Source organism: Panthera tigris, chromosome E1 (assembly GCF_018350195.1).
Source record: "Panthera tigris isolate Pti1 chromosome E1, P.tigris_Pti1_mat1.1, whole genome shotgun sequence".
NCBI lineage: Eukaryota > Metazoa > Chordata > Mammalia > Carnivora > Felidae > Panthera > Panthera tigris.
The window spans coordinates 8,258,302-8,271,867 of NC_056673.1; the positions used below are offsets into that span (position 1 = coordinate 8,258,302).

The following is a 13,566-nucleotide window of genomic DNA, read 5'->3' on the forward strand; positions in this document are numbered from 1 at the left end:
CCTGGTGTTGAGTCCCAGCTGAAACAGAACTCAGATGAGGGTTTTGTACGCTTTGCACTTAGAATCAAACCTCCTTCTCTAGCTCGCCAGCAGCTGTGTTCCTCCTCCCAACCCTCATGGCTCCATCTTTGTTCGAGGCAAGGCTTGGGGCAAGCTCCAGCGAGCTGTGGCCTCGAAGATTTCCCTTCCTGTCTGCTTGGATGTTGAGAGAGGACTCAATCATAACAACCAGGAGGGGAAAATTTAGAACGGAGTCCGTGGTTCTAATTGGTGACAACAGATTATTCCTAAAGCCAGTCCTCAATGTGGGCACATTTCAGTGGCTCCCAAATGGTTAAAAGAAAAAAGGGTGTGTGTGTGTGTGTGTGTGTGTGTGTGTGTGTGTGTAATTCTTATCTGGGTATACCCAGTGGTATTTGCCGCATGATTTCCAGGTTTTGTAACCTCTGCAAAGACAGAAGCTCTCCCCTGGAATGTCTCCCCCCTTTTCCCCAAACATCTAAATCCTGTTCGTTCTTGAACAGGACTGAGGAGCTTCCCACAATCCCCGAGTTGGAGGGAATCTCATCTCCTTCCAGAATTCCCACAGCATGTTGCATTCATGACCGTTGTGCATAAATTTCACGACGCATTGCTGTTGCTGTTTCTATCTTCTCCACAGGGTTGCTTAGCTCTCAAAGACATGTGGGTCTTTATATTCATCCCAGGGTTCTTGGGTGGGATGCCTTGGCAGGTGGTGGTTATTTGTGGAGGGAACAGATTAACAAATCCATTTTCACATGATTGCTCATCACCGTCTCCTTGTCAGAGGGAAGCACACTGTGGACCAGCCCTCACAGCTGGAGAAAACCCTAATGAGGATAAATGAGTTACATATTTTGACGCTTCAGAATAATTGTCACCGAACCCAATGAACTTCATGGTTAGTCTTTATTCTAGAAAGTTTTATTTCCCCACTATGAGAGCCAATACTTGCTTTAAAATCAAACTTGGGGGGTGCCTGGGTGGCTCAGTGGGTTAAACAACTGACTCTAGATTTCAGTTCAAGTCATGATCTCACGGTTCATGGGATCGAGCCCTGCGCTGGCAAGGTGGAGTCTCCTTGGGATTCTCTCCCTCTCTCTGTGCCTCTCCAGTTCACGCTCTCTCTGTCAAAGTCAATAAAATAATGAAATGAAATGAAGAAAATAAAATAAAATAAAATAATAAAATAAAATAAAAATTGAAGGTTCAAAAGGTCCAAAATCGACTCTCTGAATTTATACTCTGAGCCCCTAGAGAGCCCAAGCCATCTTGCTTATTTTTCCCTCCAATGCACTTGGCCTCATCCCAGGCCACAGTGGGCCTTTCGTAAATATTTAATACATTTCTGAAAAAGTTCAAGAAGGTAAGAATTCGTTTTAATGTATGTTATCCCTGCATAGGGGCCATGCCAATCCTTTCTATATTATTCCGATTTTAGTATATGGGCTGTCAAAGTGAACGCTCATTTTAATGTACGTTTGACTCCACGTGATGCCAAAATATCAGTAGCTAAAATTTTACTTCTTCATCATTAGTATAGTGTCAGTCGAGAGTATTTAAAGACATGAAACTAAAAAGCAGGCGAACGTTTTGGTTACTAGTAGTTTAGAAATATGACAGAGGCAGTAACAAAAAAAACACAAGCGTACTAGCAAAATTGTGGTCGATTCTGTGGCCTTATATAGACATAGCTAAGTAGAATTGTTCTAGTCTGGATGTGGGGTGATGGCCATCTACTGTTTAATGGTTTTCAAACCAACGTTTAGAGGGAAATGAGTGGTTTATACCAGCATCCAAATCATAGAGTTCTCAGCCAATAGTATTTATATGAGTGTTGATCTTGGATTAGTGACGGCAGTACATTAACAAGAAGGCTGCAATAGTGTATTATCTTTGTGGGTTAAACAAATAGATTTACATAGCAAATCTTTTTTTGTGTGGAATAATAAGAGTAATATTATATATGGATGGTGAGGACGACATTCCATTTGGAGTCTAGAGACCTGGATCGTTTTCGTGGCCCTGTAATGAACTAGCTCCCTCCTCTGGAAACCTCCAGTTTCATCCGGTCGTAGTATTGGCAACTTTATTGTAGTTAATTGCATAAATATTTTTATTCCATTACCTTTTCAAGGTCAGAGGCTTTCCTGTTTATCTTAGAATTCCCGGTGATTCGCAGGGTGTCTGGAGTGTGAGGGCCCAATACGTATTCAGGGAATGAATTGAAATGAAGGTGTCCGATAAGATCATTATTTTCTGCTTCTGAGGTTCTGAGATTCTCAAGATCAGAGACATTCAACACACCTGTAATTTAAACTGTGTTCAAGGATTTTTCAGAGGGAAACCACAGAGGGCTGTTGGTTCGATTCTTCCTCTCCCGCGTGACCAGTATAGCAATTTGATCGATGAGCTGATAACAGTAAAAACCATCAGAGAGAGACACCGATAGGTTTGTGGTATTAAAAGCATAACCTCGGGATGCGTGGGTTGAGCGTCTCTTGATTTCGGCTCAAGTCACAATCCCAGGGTCTTGGGCTCAAGTTCCGTGGCATGCTGGGGATGGAACCTGCTTGGCATTCTCTCTCTCCCTCTGCCTGCCTGCTCTCTTTCTCTCTGTCTAAAAAATAAAATAAAATAAGAACCTCAACCCAACAGTATCCAGCTCATCCCTTTTCCTCAGCACCATAGGCTCTGGTACCTTTTCCTTTGAGTTGTATATACCTTCCTGCCTACTCTACTTTCATAAAGATTCTTCTTCCCCACTTGGCCAATCCAATGTTTTCGGTTTTATCGTAAACATCCTTAATATCAGTTCCACTTAAAAAAACCCCAAAGTTTTTGATCCCATATCTTTATCCATCACAACCATACTTCTTGAAAGAGTTGTCCATACCTACTGTCCCCACCTCTCCTCCATCCACCCCCTCTATCCTTTTCAGTCTACCATTTGCCATTGTCCAAGCAGTCACGGCAGCCCTTGCCCAACCTATGAATGACTTATTGCTGAAATGAACAGAACTTGGTTGCTCTTTTCCAGCCTTCTTTTCAGGCTCATTCTTCTCAAAAATATCTGTCAAATTGGGAAGTCCTTAAAACTCGATGCTAAGTCTAATTATCTTCTCATTTGTATGCTTACTGTACTATTCCAAGGCTATGTTTCCTTTTTTAATTTTTTTTTTAATTTTAGAAAGAGACAGAACACGACGGAGGGAGGGGCTAGGTGGAGGGGAGAGAGAGAGAGAGAGAGAGAGAGAGAGAATCTTAGGCAGGCTCCATACTAAGTGTGGAGCCAGACTCAGGGCTCGATCCCATGTCCCTGGGATCACGACCTGAGCCGAAATCAATAGTCAGATACTTAACTGACTGAGCCACCCAGGCGTCCCTCCAGGCCCATGTTTTCAATTGCTTCATAAATATGACCCTTCAATTTATACTTCCATCCCAAACCACTCATCCCTAAGGCCCTTTTGATTGTCTCCAAGACATCAAGCCAAACATGTGCCAAAGCAACTCCGGTCTCCCCTTGCCACCAAAAATGGTGAACCTCTTTCAATGTTTCTACTGGGGGAAGGGTCCTGACCATACATCCCGCTATAAAATGTATACCCACTCACTGTTATGTTGAAGTCCTTCAGCAAATCCTATTGATTTTTCTGTCTTTAGTATACACAGTCTGATAGGTCTCTTCATCTCTATGGTCAAATCTCTAGTCTGAGCTATCATTATCCATTTCCTGGACTACTTAACTGCCTTCCACGTGCGGGCAATTGTTTGGAAACTGGCCGTCCGTGAAAACTAAATGATCCCCCACTCCTCGCAGCACGCTAAAACACAAGAACCAAAATAAGAACCCTGACCTTCTAGCATTTGCCTATGTCCGTGGTGTAAATATTCCCAACATGACCTCAACTGGCTTGCACATTTCCTGAAAAGTCGGTAACCTGCTCCTGTGAACCACTACAATCTGGGTTCTGCACACGACTACGGCCGTTTCCTCTAACTGGATTCTCTATTCCGGTTGCTGTAAAAGTGTATTCTTAATTTGGAGAGCTCAACTCAATCATTACTTCCTCAGGGAAGCCTCTTTTGATCTCCCTGACTAGGTTCAGTCCTCCTACCAGATGTTTTCTGAGCCCCTGCAATGCCTCTTTATAGCACTTATCACATTGTACATTTACATTTATTTGATTAATGTCTCTCTCCATGAGTAGACTTTTAAACTTCATGAGTAAGAAGCGCGGGTCTGCTTTTGATCAACATCAAATCCCCAGGGCTCAGCACACAGTGAATATTTGTTGAATGAATGGTCAACATGGACTGTTGGCATAGAGATCACCCTGGTTTACTGACGTCCACTTCTGCGTGCATCTAGAACAGCAATTTTTGGAGCCGGGTCACTAACGTGGGCTCAGTGCACTCAGACAGGGCATCTTACAAATCTACGTTTAAAATTGATTGGTTTTTCTCAAGAACCCAACCAAGTCTAGTAGAAGGGAAAAATCTTAACTGGGTTGCATCCAGTCCCCGGAGTTTGATTGATAAATTATCCTTCGTTCACTGCTTGTTCTTTGGATAAATCATAGTTCCTGATTTCTGTTCCCTCCCTTTCCTCCTCCCGTAGAAATACAAAATCTGGGTTCAAAGGGAAGCGACGTGTCTGATGGCACCTCTTGACAGTAGAATGAGCACTGGCAACAGCTTGCCCTTTGAAAGTCCATTTTTTTTTATCTTTCATTATACCACGCAGCTCTGTCAAATTCCCATGGTCCCCATAGAGGGCGGCGTAAAGTATAAACTTCCGGTGTCTCCCTGAACTCTCGTTCAGCCATTACAAGACTTTTCCCAGCTCAAACTGGAATGATCTTAGTATCCATTGAAACCGGCTTGAACTTTATCTCTCTATGCTTTTCCCATGACATTCTTTCACTTGTTGGGTTTCTTCCCAAATCTTATCCCAAGCTCACTTCCTCTCAAAGCGTTCCTTCTGTAGTCCAGCCCAAGGGGACTGAACTCATAGAGGTGGGGCCAGTCTGGGCAGTGATTCGACACTGATGTCTGTGCAGATTGAATTCCCAGATGTGCCTCTAGTTGGGTGACCTTGTGCAGGTGATACTTCTCGAGGCTGGATTCTTTCATCAAGATTGAATGTGAGTAGAAGAGTTAAGAGAAACAAGGAAGTAAGAAAAATAGATGTGACCTCCGAGAGTCATCTTAAAACTATGCATTTAAGGGGCACCTGGGTGGCTCGCTAGGTTGAGTGTCCAACTGTTGATTTTGGCTCAGGTCATGATCTCACTGTTTGTGGGATCGAGTCCCATGTTAGGCTCTGGGCTGACAGCTCAGAGCCTGCTTGGGATTCTCTCTCCCTCTCTCTCTGCCCCTCCCCAACTTGCACATGTGTGTGTTCTCTCTCTCAAAATAAATAAATAAAATTTTCTTTCAAAGACTACGCATTTAGACAAATTTTGTAGCTTGTAACCCAAAGATTACGCACTTTTTATAGCACTGAAATAGTGCACAGCATGTATAAATAGGGAAAATTCACATAAACACCTAAATTTCTGGGTTCTTTAAAAACACATTCGGTGGGGCACCTGGGTGGCTCAGTCAGTTGAGCATCCAGCTTCGGTTCAGGTCATGATCTCGTGGTTCATGGGTCTGAGCCCCATGTCCTGCTCTGTGCTGACAGCTCAGGGCCTGGAGCCTGCTTCGGATTCTGTCTCTCCCTCTCTCTCTCTGCCCCTCCCTCACTCACGCTCTGTCTGTCCCTCTCAAAAAAAGAAAATAAAATGAACATCAAAAAAATTAAAGATAACACATTTGGCAATATTGAAATGGCGTCTCCACATGGCTACAATAGGTTGCGGTGAGTGGCTGTCCCATTAGATGGGACCTGTGTCTTCCAGTGCCCCACATCCCTACTGAACTTTGTTAAACTGCTTGGCATTTGTAGACACCGAGTTTCTGGTTTGGCTTGAGGTACTTTCTTGCACCATTTTTTTAATATTAAACTATGATTCTTATATTGTGGTTTAATGATTTATGAATTAATGACTTGTTTCCTCAGGCACGCTATAATTGCCTTGCGGCCAAGGCTTGTTATCTCATGCTAATGGTAGTTAACACTTTTGAGCTCTTGCTCTATGCCGGGCCTTGTAACAGGCACGTCACATGTATTAACTCATTTAATGGAACTTCTTTAATCCCCACACCAGCTAGGAGAATGTGCTAGAAGAATGTACTGCGTATAGCTGCTTCCAAATATAGTTATGGATTATTTCTGGCAAAGAGTCAGATTGGAGTCAGTATCCCTGTGTTCAAATTGTACTCAAATTCTGCTTCCACTATGACTGTTTAACCTTGAGAAAATGCCTAAACTTCCCCCACCCAAACACTAAGCCTTATCTATCTATCTATCTATCTATCTATCTATCTATCTACTTATCTACCTACATATCTATCCATCCATCATATCTATCTATCTATCTATATATCTATCCATCTATCTACCTATCTATATATCTACCTACCTACCTACCTACCTATCTACATATCTATCCATCCATCCATCATATCTATCTATCTGTCTATCTATCTATCTATCTATCTATCTATCTATCCATCTATCCATCTATCTACCTACCTATCTATCTACATATCTATCCATCCATCATATCTATCTATCTATCTATCTATCTATCTATCTATCTATCTATCATCTATATCTATCTACCTATCTATCATCTACCTGTATTTATCTGTCAATATCCTTTCTTTGATATATGATTCTCATCGAACAAAATGCATAGTTCAGGGAGTTTCGACAAACATTTGACAAACACATGCATCCATGTGGCCACCATCTTGGTCAAGGTAACTTCCATCACTCCTGGAAGTTTCCTTATGGCCCTTTTCAAGCAATGCACACTGCTTTTTTGATTGATAGCACTATAGGTTAGTTTTATGACTCTGGGACTTTATGTAAATTGAATTATATGATATGATTTTTATATCTTGTATTTATATATATATATATATATATATATATATAGGCTGGATTCTTTGCTCAGCGTGTTTTTGAGACGTATACATGTTGTAACACATATTAGTGGCTCATTTTTTTTCTTTCTTTTTTTAAATCACTGAGTAGTATTCCTTTGTATTCCATCTGTTAGTGGACATGTGGGTTTTTTTCCAGTTTGGGGATGCTATCAATAATTCATCTCTGGGGGCGCCTGGGTGGCGCAGTCGGTTAAGCGTCCGACTTCAGCCAGGTCACGATCTCGCGGTCCGTGAGTTCGAGCCCCGCGTCAGGCTCTGGGCTGATGGCTCGGAGCCTGGAGCCTGTTTCCGATTCTGTGTCTCCCTCTCTCTCTGCCCCTCCCCCGTTCATGCTCTGTCTCTCTCTGTCCCAAAAATAAATAAAAAACGTTGAAAAAAAAATTAAAAAAAAAAAATAATTCATCTCTGAATATTCTTATGGAAGCCCCTTTTCTGTGGATATGCAACTTTCCCCTTCATTTCTCTCATCTATGAAACGGGGGGGCAGGGCCCAAAATAATATCTACCTTTTACCATCTTCTAAGGGTTAAATGAAAACATGCCTTGAATCCATAAATGAGCCTCATCACATAACAAATTCTTAAAATTAATTCTATCTATTATTGTTTCCCAAGGGTAACTGACATACAACTTCACTAGGTACCCAGAGAGAGTTAAGAGCTAACTCTCTCATTTGTCTACAAACAAAAAAAAAAACTAAAGCACATCATTTCAGACCGTCCTTTACTGGCGATCATTTGAACTACACGGATACTTACACATTTGAATTATCTGGATAATGTCCACAGCTCAAATTCAAAGGTATTGAATTTTGGGTTAAACTCAAGTCACGCAAACACGTGCAAAGTTGAAGGGCGTGCAAAGCCAGTAATTGAGAGAACCTGTTTATAAGAAGAACTAATACCAGCCTCATACAAGAAGCTCAGATAATTTTCTAGACTTAAAACGAATCTTATGGGATAATGTTTTGATAAGTTGAGTTGAAGTGAATTAGGGCCATGTGGGAGTATATCTTCCATAAAAGGGACGTGAATGTTTAAATCTAATGGAAAAAAGATGCTTGTGGCAAATGCATTTAAAGCTCTGATAAACTCACAACTTGTAACCCTCACATAAACACAAAGGCCGATACTGCTCAATTTCTCCCCAGTGACTAGAATGCCCCCTCTCACCTGCCCCTTCACTCATGGAGACAGGATGAACACATACATCCTGGGTTGGCAGGAGACTTTAGGGTGACATATTTCACCCTGTGGGTGACTTTTCAATCATGTGCCCCTGTCACTGTATCTACTCAATACTCTCAACATTTCATATATTTTTTTAACATTTATTTATTTATTGAGAGGCAGAGAGAGATAGAGCGCGAGGAGGGGAGGGAGAGGGGCAGAGAGACAGGGAGACGCAGAATCTGAAGCAGGCCCCAGCTCTGAGGTGTCAGCATAGAGCCTGACACGGGGCTCGAACTCACAGACCGTGAGATCATGACCTGAGCCGAAGTCAGACGCTTAACCAATTGAGCCACCCAGGCGCCCCTCAACATTTCACATTCTAATGTGTCCCATGTGCCCTTTATGCCAGCAGGTTCTCTGAGGCAGGCAGGCTAGTAGGGAAGTCAGGCTACCATTTCTTTAACTACTTCTGGGATGCCCCTGTTGAAAAGAATTGCAGAAACTTACATTGTTCAGTCTTGCATCCATTGCCTTGTTCTTGACTGAAAATTACTGGAAAAACCTGTTCTACATACAGATGACTGAATGGGTTAAATGGGGCTTAATAAAAGTGAAAAAAAAATTTTATTAACTAAAAAACATGTTTGTTTTATACCTAACACAGATATTTAGGTTTGTTTCCCCTATTATATCATTATAAGTAAATCTCTTGACAAATAAAGCATTTCTCTGTGTGTCCTATTACAGCCCTTGTCTTTCGGATTCAGAATTAGGGGAGTCAAATTGTATGGACATGTTAAGGCTCCCGGTGCATATTACCAACTGGCCTTAAAGTGCTTGCGCCGGTTTCCACTTCCGTAACCAGTGCAGGATGGATATCACATATCAAAGGCAACGGCTCTTAGAGTAAGAACATCTTGGCTCATCCGGTGACTGGAAATCATTTGGCATTGTTTTTAGTTTCTACTTCCCTGCTGATTTGCTCTTCGTGTTTATGGGTCATCCCACCTATGACATTAACATTTAGAAAGCCACCAATTTGTTCGACAAGTGTGTATGAAAGTCCTAGTATGATAGCCAGAGAGCGAAAGCAACTTAGTGGCCATCAACGGATGACGAACAGGTGGTATATCCACACAACAGACTATTATTCGGCCCTAAAAATGGATGAGGCACTGATACACATTACAGCATGGGTGTATCTGATAAGCATTATGCCAAGCGGAAGAAGCCAGTGAGTTACAAAAGGTCACATGTCATGATTCCATTTATTTTTTTTTTAACTTTTTTTCAATGTTTATTTCTGAGAGAGACAGAGAGACAGAGCATGAGGGGGGGGGGGGTAGAGAGAGAGGGAGACACAGAATCGGAAGCAGGCTCCAGGCTCTGAGCTGTCAGCACAGAGCCCGATGCAGGACTCGAACCCACAAACCCTGAGATCATGACCAAAGCCGAAGTCGGATGCCCAACCGACTTAGTCACCCAGGAACGCCCCATGATTCCATTCATATGGACTATACAGAAAAGGCAAATCCATAGAAACAGAAAGTAAACTAGTCGTTTCCATGGCCTGTGGGAAGAGGGCACTGGGGAGTTTCTACTAATGGGTAAGGGGTTTATTTATGGCGTGATGAAAATGTTCTGGAATTGGATGGTGGAAATGGCCGCATAACTTTGTGAATATAGTAAAAACCAGTGAGCACTATAAAACATGAATTTTGTAGTATGTGAATTATTTATCAATGCTTAAAAATTACGTACCAGGCATTAGGAAGGTTTTGGGGGATACCAGATGGAAAAGAGGTAGCCTATAATTCATTGGAGGAAGAGACCTGATTGTATAAGGGCACAGAAAAGTGCATGTAACTAGGTCTTGCACTATTTTATTTATTAATTTTTTTTTAATATTTATTTTTGAGAGAGAGAGAGAGAGAGAGAGAGAGAGAGAGAACATGAGCAGGGGAGAAGCAGACACAGAATGGGAAGCAGGCGCCAGGCCCTGAGCTGTCAGCACAGAGTCCCATGCGGGGTTTGAACCCACAAGCCATGAGATCATGACCTGAGCAGAAGTCAGATGCTTAATCAACTGAGCCACCCAGGCGCCTCAGGCCTTGTGCTATTTTAAAGGTCAAACAACCTCTCCAGGCTGGCTTGTGGAAGGACAGCTAGAGGCAGGGATATCCTTTGTGGATTTTCCATGGATTCTGTGATTGGGGTTCTAACTCTGTCTCCTTTGGGAACCAGGACTTCCGGTTTGGGGTTCTAACTTTGTTTCCTTTGGGAACCAGGACTTCCGGTTTTGTTTCCCTTGAGTTAGTTCATTGGAAGGTGACCAAATCTTCCTTGCATAGTGGGCTATGTTCTACATTTAGGAAATCTTCATTTTTGTGCCCCTTTTCTTATTATTTACAGTATGATGTCAAACTAAGGAACACCTCCTTGACAGCATCTTTGTGTCTCAGCGCCTTAGTCAGGGACTGAAAATAGTCGTTCTATCAATATTGTTTAAACTTTACTCAAAATATAAATAATTCTGGGCACCCGGCTGGCTCAGTGGGAAGAGCATGTGATTCTTGATCTCAGGGTTGTAAGTCTGAGTCCCACGTTGGGTGTCGAGATTACTTAAAAAACTAAATTCTTGGGGCACCTGGATGGCTCAGTCGGCTAAGCGTCCGACTTCAGCTCAGGTCATCGAGCCCCGCTTCGGGCTCTGTGCTGATGGCTCAGAGCCTGGAGCCTGCTTCGGGTTCTGCGTCTCCCTGTCTCTCTACCCCTCCCATGCTTGTGCTCTCTCTCTGTCTCTCAAAACTAAATAAGTGTTTAAAAAAGTATTTAAAAAAAACTAAATTCTTAAAAAAGATAATAGAATAAATAAATAAATAAATAAATAAATAAATAATTCATCCACCACTTAATCTGTTTTCTCAGTAAATGCAAAATAACTTTGGCCAAGTGATTATTTTTTAAAATTTTGTTTCATTTCATGCAGTTCTCTTGCCCACGAGTCCTGCCTTAATGCCAATGATGTTGAACATGTGCCATGATCTGGCAGATGGGAAGGATTAGGTCCAGTTGCGTTTCCCAAGTAGCTCAGAGACAGGGCTGGATTAAGAGATGGTGGGGTTGATGCTCAGACCTGGGTTTAGTCTTCATTCCCGTCTACTCCCCCTACTCTTCAAGAAATTGCATAGGTAGATTTCACCCGCGTTGTCTATTTCACAGAACTCCTTGTAAAGATCAAATGAAAACTAAACATGGCATCATCTTGCAGAACAGCATGCATTCCGGAAGCTGGGTCGTCCTTGACGCCATCATCATCATCATCATCATCATCATCAATGTCTCATTCTCATACATACTTTGACGGGTGCAAATTTCTTTCAGTCGTTCAAGCAGGACGGCAGAGATTGAGACAAGGGTAGAAAATTATTTTCTCTTATTTCTCAAACCGATACCGGTTAAGGTAATATTGGTCGCCTTCTTGGGTTATGGCTAAAGAGAAATACTGCACTGAGCTCATTTGCTTAAATTATACAGTAAAATATGGAGGCGAACAGAGTGGTTTTTATTTCTGGGTGGATTGATCGTGTGTTGGGCTGATTTATCTGAATGTACCGCAGCTAGGCGATGCTGTAACCTCTAGGTAGGGTACATCTCATTATTTTGTAGTGCCCCATGAAGGTTTTCTAGAAAATGAGACTGAGTTATGGCTGGTCCTGGCAGGCAGTGTCATTTTTATTTGCTGTCAGTGAGTGCTGGAGAGTGAAGAGTCACAAGGGCACTATATTTTGTGTCATAAGAGATTGCCCCGTGATAAATGATCACTACACAGCGATTGGAGACCGAACTAATCAGTCACTGGAGGGTGGTATTGACATGCACCCATCACCCTGGCAGCCAGGCAGCAGGGAGAGGGCTAAAAGAACCTCTACGTTACAGCTTCTTTTTAAGAGCAAACCATTACCTTGTGATGGAAGGAGGGGAGGCAACAGTTTCTGCTATCACCTTTGAACCTTTAGTTGGGTGACCTGACATCTCCTAGACTGTTTGTGGAAGACGAATTCCATGAGGCTAATACCACCGTATGGAGATGGTCGAACAAATGAGGAACAGAACCGAGAACATCTGGCGTCTTGGCCCGACTGGAGGGGATGGTCTATCGGACATGGCGGGGGTTCTGGGCTGCACTTCTAGAGTCTGGTTAGAAACCCTGTTTTCACGTAGTTTCTCCAAGTCGGTAGAAAGATGCTCCCTAGAGATCAGCAGACGACGGGCCAGTGGCAAGTGGCTCTATGGGAATTGGATTTGCCATTTCTTTTCTACTGAGGCTGCAGGTTACAGATGCTTTGGGCTTTTTGGATCCACAACATCACCGACCTTCCTCTAAGTTGGTATTTGTAATTCTTCTATTACAGAGTCATTTCTTTGTGAACGCGGTTTCTCTATTTCTGCCTGAAAATGCAAATGCTGATGATTTAATTAAAATGATAAGTTTTCTTGCGGGAGGAGAGAGAGAATCTGAGGTCTCGAAAGCAAAGAACATAAAGGTAGACAGAGGGATGGTGTGAAAAAGAGAAGGAAGGAGTGGAGGGCCCCCAACCCACTCTGCTCTCTTTCCATTTCTTTCCATGCCTTCCAGCTGAGGCTGCCCAGATTCTTTCCACTGGAAGAAGATGGATCCACAGGTGTGACCTACTTGGGGCCGGAGGATAATTGGGGGTAGATCTGAGCAGCTCCCACTTTCCCAGCCACACCCTGGAAAGGACAGCAGGCGGGTACAAGCTGGCCTCACCCTCTCTAAATGTTGCCTTCCAGAAGGAGGAAACAAATGGGCACCATGGATCAAAGGGAACCTCCCTTGTTTGTTTCACTTAAGGTAATGGAGCAGTTCCCACACCCTACACAGAGCCGCTCTGAGTTCTTAATTCCTTAACCGGCATGACCCTCTTTCAAGGATTAGAGCCGAGCAGACGAAAGGCTGTCCCCATTTCAGAGTAGACACTGGAATCAGGAGAGTTGTTGTTCTGGCCTTTGTTTGATTAGATTACGAAATGTGTATTCGTCTTACACAAATGAGAAAGAAAAAAAATCATTTAAATTAACTAACCACCACCTTAAAATAAATACGATTGCTGTTTTGATGATTAACCTTTAGAACTTTCTCTTTGTGTGGGTACACGTGTACTTTTTCAAAAATAGACTATTTTACAGTGTACTTTGCAACATAATTCTGTCCCTTATTTTATATATATACTATATGTATATCCATACCTTATATACCCATGTATATATGTACCCATACTGTATA

General features: G+C 42.5%; 1 non-coding gene across 1 annotated transcript; it reads right to left on the reverse strand.

Moving 5' to 3' along the window:
- Window positions 1-1,379: 1,379 nt before the first annotated feature.
- LOC122233832 lies at window positions 1,380-1,486 on the reverse strand. Its single transcript, XR_006211559.1, has one exon. It is a non-coding gene; the product is annotated as a U6 spliceosomal RNA (small nuclear RNA).
- Window positions 1,487-13,566: the final 12,080 nt, after the last annotated feature.